The sequence below is a fragment of the Medicago truncatula genome, chromosome 2, assembly GCF_003473485.1.
Source record: "Medicago truncatula cultivar Jemalong A17 chromosome 2, MtrunA17r5.0-ANR, whole genome shotgun sequence".
NCBI classification, from domain to species: Eukaryota; Viridiplantae; Streptophyta; class Magnoliopsida; order Fabales; family Fabaceae; genus Medicago; species Medicago truncatula.
In genome coordinates this window covers 29,699,992-29,708,521 of record NC_053043.1, presented here as the reverse complement: position 1 = coordinate 29,708,521, position 8,530 = coordinate 29,699,992, and the positions used below count along the sequence as shown (strand labels likewise).

The 8,530-nt window shown below is 37.3% G+C and overlaps 1 non-coding gene across 1 annotated transcript; it reads right to left on the bottom strand.

Annotated features, from left to right (window-relative positions):
• Positions 1-1,275: 1,275 nt before the first annotated feature.
• On the bottom strand, positions 1,276-1,387 carry LOC120578787 (small nucleolar RNA R71). The gene has a single exon (XR_005644598.1). It is a non-coding gene; the product is annotated as a small nucleolar RNA R71 (small nucleolar RNA).
• Between the last annotated feature and the right edge of the window lie 7,143 nt (positions 1,388-8,530).

The window sequence follows — 8,530 nt, the reverse complement described above, 5'->3', positions numbered from 1 at the left end:
TTACTTTCTTGTTATTTACTTTTATGCTTTCTCTCTTCTTCTCCTTGTCTACAATGAACGTCAGTGAGTAGACTTCTCTTATCTTGGGATTGTTGGATAAGTCTAATGACATAATCCTAATCAAACCAAGCTTTAAACCTTAATCTATTGTAACCCTAATTTCTTATCTAAATTCACCGCTTTAACATGGATTTAACCATTATCAAACTGTGGAAACGAAAGTGGAGGGTTTGATAATTGTTTATCCATCATCTCAAATATCATTTCATAAAACGAAAGTGGAGCTTTGATATTCGAACAAGTGAATTTAGACAAGGATTGCAAAGGCAGCGAAATAGTCTTTGCAATCTTTGAGACATATAGTTTCGATCTTCAAGGGAACTAATAATGATCAAGTCAGCGAAATAGGCTTGGTTGTTAGAGGAACCAAAATCTAATAGTAATCAAGTCAGCGAAATAGACTTGGTTGCTAGAGGAACAAAAGAGAAACTGTCTTGAGAAATTAGGTCTAACATAAGGTTATAAGTTTAATAGTTTGGTTTGTGAAGGACTTGTCATTAAGATGAACCAATAATTCCAAAGCTTTTATCTTATTTATTTTCTTGTAATTAAAATCCCAAACCTTTTTACCTTCTAATTCTTTAGTTTAATCATTATCTAAAGTTAATTGAATTCATAACTCCCTGACGGAACGATACTCTATTTTACTACTTCGATAGGACCGTGCACTTGCGGTTTTATCCCATCAAGTTTTTGGCGCCGCTGCCGGGGAGTTATTGCAATTTGATTAATTTTTTTTAACGATTAGACTGAAAAGAAAAAAAATTATTTTTATTTCTTTCTTTATTTCTTTGTTTTTATCGTTAACTTCTTGGGTTCTTATTCTAAGATGAAAAACACACAATAATAACGATATGGCTGAGAAACATTCCCTCAAAGAGTATGCAATCACATTTTCAGATGAGCCGTACGATGCTATTGTGTACCCAACGGTTGAGGGTAATAATTTTGAAATAAAGCCTGCACTTATTTACCTAGTGCAGCAAAATCAATTTTTCGGATCACCCACTGAGGATCCGAATCTTCATGTTTCAATTTTTTTAAGACTCAGTGGAACTTTGAAGGCAAACCAAGAGGCCGTAAGGCTGCACCTCTTTCCTTTCTCTTTGAGGGATAGAGCTAGTGCTTGGTTTCATTCATTGAAAATTGGTTCTATAATTTCATGGGACCAAATGAGAAAGGCATTCATTTCCCAATTCTTTCCCCATAGTAAAAATGCTCAATTACGGAGTCAAATAACAAAATTCACTCAAAAAGATGGTGAATCTCTTTACAATGCGTGGGAGCGTTTCAAAGAAATGCTTAGGCTTTGCCCCCATCATGGTTTTGAGAATTGGCTTATTATCCACACTTTTTATAATGGTCTTTTGTTTTCCACAAAAATGAATGTTGATGCAGCTGCAGGTGGAGCTTTGATGAATAAAACTTACATAGGAGCCTATGATTTGATCGAGAACATGGCATACAACCACTATCAGTGGATAAGTGAGAGAGTTATCACTGAAGGTACTCCTCCACCCTCTAAAAAAGAGGCAGGTATGTGCCAGGTTTCTACCCTTGATCATCTATCTGCTAAGGTGGACACACTTCTTCAAAAATTTGATAAATTAACTGTAAGTGTCGTCACACCTGCTCTTGTTTCACCACCTTGTGAATTTTGTGGAATACTTGACCATACTGGTGTTGAATGCCAACTAGGTAGTGTTGCTAAAAGTCCCGAGCAAAATTTTTATACCTTTGGACAACAAACAACACCACCCGTTTATGCAAACAACGAAAGAGTCCCTCAGAAATCCAGCTTGGAAATTTTACTAGAAAAATATGCTATGGAGCAATCCAAGCAATTTCAAGAACTTAAAAATCAAACTGGATCTTTGAATGACTCTTTTGTCAAGCTTACATCTAAAGTGGACTCCATTGCTACTCACACTAGAATGCTAAAAACTCAAATCTCTCAAGTAGCCCAAAAAGTAGCTACTTCCTCTCAAACCCCCGAAGTCTTTCCAGGTCAAACTGAAGCCAACCCCAAAGACCTTATAAATTCTATTCAACTTAGGGACAGTAAGCAGTTAGAGGACCCCATTATGAAAACTAAGACAATTGAGGGTGTGATAGACAGTGAAAAGCAACAAGGTGAGAAAGTCATAGGAGAGAGTGATAAGCCAATCATTTCACCACCTTATAAACTCAAAATCCATGTCACATAAAGGCTTTTTAAGCCTAACCTCATAGTGATTGAGAGTTTTTCCACCCCTTGTGTGATTGAGAGTGAAACCATTGAAAAAGCTATGTGTAATTTAGGAGCGAATCTCAGGTTGATGCCACTATCCCTTTGGGAAAGATTGGGTATTGGGTAGAGAAACCTTCTAATCGTCAAGCTAATGACTCTAAAAGAGCGCTTCGTGGGAGGCAACCCACGAGTTTAATTGCTTTTATTTTGTTTGTTTTGTGTTGTTTTAATTTATTTTGTAGGTATTTGTCCAAATATGATGCAAAAAAAATGAAGAAAATTGAGCCTTGCACGTCCAGAAGCTTGGCACGGCCAGTGCCAATGTTGGCACGGCCGTGCCTGTGACCTACCCAACATCCACCAACTTCCAGAGAGTTGGCACGGCCGTGCCATCGTCCCAGACCCTCTTTTACCATTTTTTTTCACTTTTCTTCTTCTTCCTTCATTCTCAAACACAAACTTCCCTCATCCTTCAACTTCTCTCTCTAAACCTCCATAACATCAATCTTCAAACCTCCATATCTATCCCCATTCACCATTCCAAAAAAATTCTTCACCAATCTCCACCATTCAACTCATAAACCTCACTAAAACCAAACCCTATCACTAAACCAACCCTTCCCACATAAACCTTGTCCAAGCCTAACCTCCACCCACACCCACACCAAGCTAAGGTCAATGGCATAAAAAAGGAAAGGTGAGAAGATTGAAGCCTCCGGAAGTGGTGCAAGCAAGAAACAATCAACAACCCGCAATCATGGGATCCAATTCAAGGATTCCGAGCAAAGAAATAGGTATAAATCTCTAATCTCTAGAACTATCTCTCCTTGCAGGTACCTTGATGTTAATGCTATGGATAGACTAGAAATAGATGAACATATGATTAGGCTGTTGAATAAATTCACAACCTTGTGCTTAGGTACCTTCACACGGTTATTGCTTGCACCATATGGGGTAGAAAAGAGGTAGGAATGATGATGAATGTTGAGCTATTTTTGTTGTGGGCTATGCTTTATAACCACCATGTTAACATTTGCTATTATTTGATTTATTATCCTGTTTCAATTGCTAGAAAGAAACTGGATATAAAGGTGATATAGTGGTAGGTGGAATCATCACTTTCATTGTTAGAAAATTTGAGGTAAATGTGAATAAAGGGATAAATAGGATTGAGGGAAACTACTATCTAGACTTAGAAACCTTCACTACCATGTTTTTTTTTTTTAGAATTCATGGCCCTTCTCACAATTACCAATATGAGTGGAGAGTCAATACTACTAATTTCTTGATTATTCTACCTAATTCAGATATTACTAATCCGGAGGTGGTAGAAAACTAGGTTTATGTTGGCACTAACCCACAGGTACACAATGATGGTGATGATGGTGGTGATGAAGAGGAGGTAGGTGCAAACTTGCACCATTAACAAGAAGCCGGTGGAAACTATAATGATGAACGGTGGGCATTGATGCAAACCGAAGTTCAAAGAACATGCACCAAGCAACAAAGACAAGGTGTTGAAATGATCGGGCTAAGAAACGATGTCCTTAGGGGCAATCAAATAAATGAATAAAACAATCAAATGTTCCGATACATGATGCAACATCTTCACCTCCAAGGTCCACCTTATGGACTTCAATAAAATTGTGAGCTCTCCTCTTCCTTTACTCTTCTCTACTTCTCTTCTTTCTTCATCCTCTTCTTCTTTTTCGTCTTCTTCTTCTTCTTTTAAATCATTGAGGACAATGCTTCTCCTAAGTGTGGGGGGAGCCTAATAAAGTGTCTTTAGTCGTAGTGTTTCCAAACTCCCTTGAACTTTATTCTTTTGTTTTGTTTTATTGTAAAAGGCATGAATAAGCAGCTTGTTTTTATTGTTTTATTATGACATAAATTTTTTGTTGTCTCTTCAATGGTCGTTTCTTGTACATGAACGTGATTTCTTGTGTTGTAAGTGTTCATGCTATACCCACATCAAGTTTTATTGTGAAAATTCTCCAATGAGAAGCACCTAGTTGCAATCCTTGAGTAAGTGTATGAATAGGTATTTTAAGGAACACGTTCTAACTTTAATGGTAACCTGGACCCTTAAAAATCTTCAGAGTAAAAGTAGTATAAGTTTGTGTGGGAATAATTCTAATGTGATGAAATGTGTAAACCAAAATGGGGCAGAAGAATATCACCAGCACGTGGAGGAAAGGATACCCCCTCTCTGACTTCCTAAATGTGGTGATGACTTCTCAAACAAATCGTGCTTAAATTAAACCCTCTAAAAAGAGGAACTTCCTAAGTCAAGTAAATAAGTTGTAGCACTACTTAGGGTGATCATAGAAACTTGGAGGAAAGGATACCCCCTAATGGACTTCCAATGTGAAATGATAGCCCCTAGGCATCTACAAGCCCCCAAGTGTATAAATTCATCAAATCTATATAAACTATCCCACTTCTCTTATATGAAATGAAGAAAAGATTTTTCTCGGTCACTTTAGTGTTAAGGTTAGAACCTGTTCCTCATAATATCTATCTTATACAGGAGCAAGAAAAGGGTTGGACTACACACACACACTCACTTGAGACTTGTTGTTGGGTTGAATAAGTTCACAAGGAATACTTGAAGTTGTGATTAGTGTACATTGAAATGAAACCTCGAGGGAGACATAAGCTTTTATTTGAATTCTCATATATTAATCTTTTTGTTGCTACCATGTCTATGCCTTTTGCTTGAGGACAAGCAAAGATTCAAGTGTGGGGGAGTTTGATGAGTCATTTATTACCTATTTCTAGATATTATTTAGTTTTGTTTTAATTAGATTTTAGTTTATTTTATATTAATATTATTTCCTTTTTAAGATAGTTTACTACAAATTGCATTTTATTATATTTCAGGAATGAATATTGGATGGATTGAGTCTTGGAGCAAAAGAAAGGGACTTGGAGCTGATTCAGTACGAAAATACAAAGATTGGAAGACAAAATATGTCTCCCCTAAAGTCAGAAGCTTGGCACAGCCCGTGCTAGCATTGGCACGGCCGTGCCACCCTCCAGAGTGTCTTTTGCTGCTTTTTGCTTTGATTTTAAGCTACTCTATTTTTAGCCCAAATGTAATTGCTTAGATTTTAAGTCAAACGTATGCTATAAATAGAGTAGCCATCCATCACAAATATTCATCTTTTCTTGGAATGCAATATGTGACAATTGTCTTTCTAATAAAAGTTCATTTTACTTTCTTGTTATTTACTTTTATGCTTTCTCTCTTCTTCTCCTTGTCTACAATGAACGTCAGTGAGTAGACTTCTCTTGTCTTGGGATTGTTGGATAAGTCTAATGACATAATCCTAATCAAACCAAGCTTTAAACCTTAATCTTATGTAACCCTAATTTCTTATCTAAATTCACCGCTTTAACATGGATCAACCATTATCAAACTGTGGAAACGAAAGTGGAGGGTTTGATAATTGTTTATCCATCATCTCAAATATCAATTCATAAAACGAAAGTGGAGCTTTGATATTCGAACAAATGAATTTAGACAAGGATTGCAAAGGCAGCGAAATAGTCTTTTCAATCTTTGAGACATATAGTTTCGATCTTCAAGGGAACTAATAATGATCAAGTCAGCGAAATAGGCTTGGTTGTTAGAGGAACCAAAATCTAATAGTAATCAAGTCAGCGAAATAGGCTTGGTTGCTAGAGGAACAAAAGAGAAACTGTCTTGAGAAATTAGGTCTAACATAAGGTTATAAGTTTAATAGTTTGGTTTGTGAAGGACTTGTCATTAGGATGAACCAATAATTCCAAGGCTTTTATCTTATTTATTTTCTTGTAATTAAAATCCCAAACCTTTTTACCTTCTAATTCTTTAGTTTAATCATTATCTAAAGTTAATTGAATTCATAACTCCCTGACGGAACGATACTCTATTTTACTACTTCGATAGGACCGTGCACTTGCGGTTTTATCCCATCAGTTACTACAGAAGATTTATCGAAGCATTTTCCAAGTTAGCACTTCCGCTAACACAGTTGACTTGTAAAGGTAAAACTTTTGTGTGGGATGTTCATTGTGAGAACAGTTTCAGTGAATTGAAGAAGCGTTTGACGACTGCCCCTGTTTTGATTTTGCCGAAGTCCGATGAGCTTTTTGTGGTGTATTGTGATGCGTCCAAGTTGGGTTTAGGCGGTGTACTTATGCAAGATGGTAAAGCGGTAGTTTATGCTTCAAGACAGTTGAGAATTCATGAGAAGAATTACCCGACGCATGATTTAGAGTTGGCGGCTGTGGTCTTTGTATTGAAGATATGGAGACATTACTTGTATGGTTCGAGGTTTGAGGTGTTTAGTGATCACAAGAGCTTAAAGTATTTGTTTGATCAGAAGGAATTGAATATGACTTTGGTTTGAATTATCATCTAGGTAAAGCTAATGTTGTTGCAGATGCCTTGAGCAGGAAGACATTGCATATGTCCGCTATGATGGTTAGAGAGTTCGAATTACTTGAACAGTTTAGAGATATGAGTTTGGTTTGTGAATGGTCACCTCAGAGTGTGAAACTGGAAATGCTGAAGATTGATAGTGAATTTCTGAAGAGTATTAAAGAGGCACAGAAAGCTGACGTCAAGTTTGTAGACTTGTTGGTTGCTAGTAATCAGACTGAAGATGGTGACTTTAAAGTCGATGACCATGGTATGTTGAGATTCCGAGGTCGGATTTGCATTCCTAACGATGCAGAGATGAAGAAAATGATTCTTGAAGAGAGTCATAGGAGTAGCTTGAGTATTCATCCGGGAGCTACGAAGATGTATCACGATTTAAAGAAGATTTTCTGGTGGTCTGGTTTGAAACGTGATGTAGCACAATTTGTGTATTCCTGTTTAGTTTGTCAGAAGTCGAAGATTGAGCATCAGAAACCTGCTGGTATGATGGTATCTTTAGATGTGCCAGAATGGAAATGGGACAGTATATCCATGGATTTTGTGACAAGTTTGCCGAATACTCCTAGAGGGAATGATGCAATTTGGGTAATCGTTGATAGATTGACGAAGTCGGCTCATTTTCTACCGATCAATATTAGTTTTCCTGTTGCCCAGTTGGCAGAGATTTATATCAAGGAGATTGTGAGGTTGCATGGTGTTCCTTCGAGCATTGTATCAGATAGAGATCCAAGATTTACTTCTAGATTTTGGAAAATTTTGCAAGAGGCTTTGGGTTCGAAGTTAAGATTAAGTTCAGCTTATCATCCGCAGACAGATGGTCAGTCGGAGAGGACGATTCAGTCGCTAGAGGATTTGTTGAGAGTTTGTGTACTTGAGCAAGGAGGAACTTAGGATAGTCATCTTCCGTAGATCGAGTTCACATACAATAATAGTTATCATTCTAGTATTGGAATGGCACCTTTTGAGGCTTTGTATGGTCGGAGATGTAGAACTCTGTTGTGTTAGTTCGAGTCAGGTGAAAGAGTTGTCTTAGGACCAGAGATTTTTCAGCAGACTACTGAGAAAGTTAAGATGATTCAAGAGAAAATGAAAGCGTCGCAGAGTCGACAAAAGAGTTATCATGATAAGCGCAGGAAAGATCTTGAGTTTCAGGAAGGAGACCACGTGTTTTTGAGAGTCACTCCTGTGACTGGTGTTGGACGTGCTTTGAAGTCAAAGAAGTTGACTCCGAGATTTATTAGTACGTATCAGATATCGGAAAGAGTTGGAACGGTGGCGTATCGAGTGGGATTACCACCGCATCTTTCGAATTTGCACGATGTTTTCCATGTGTCACAACTCCGAAAGTATGTTCCAGATCCATCTCATGTGATCCAAAGTGATGATGTGCAAGTCAGAGACAACCTTACGGTAGAGACTTTACCGGTGAGGATTGATGATCGGAAAGTGAAGACGTTGAGAGGCAAGGAGATACCCCTTGTTAGAGTCGTTTGGGCTGGAGCGACTGGTGAAAGCTTGACGTGCGAGCTTGAGAGTAAGATGCTGGAGTCTTATCCAGAGTTGTTTGCTTGAGGTAAATTTTCGAGGACAAAAATCTTTTAAGTTGGGGAGAGTTGTAACGCCCACTTTCGTTTAATTAATTATTTAATCGAGTTTAGGGGATTATATTATATTTATATAATATATGTGTGAGTTTTGTTGATTTAAGTTGATTTAGATTATTTGAATGATTTTGATGTGTTTTGATGATTTGATAAGATTATGAGACTTATTTTATGGTTAAATAAAATAAGATTTGAAAAGAAAATAAA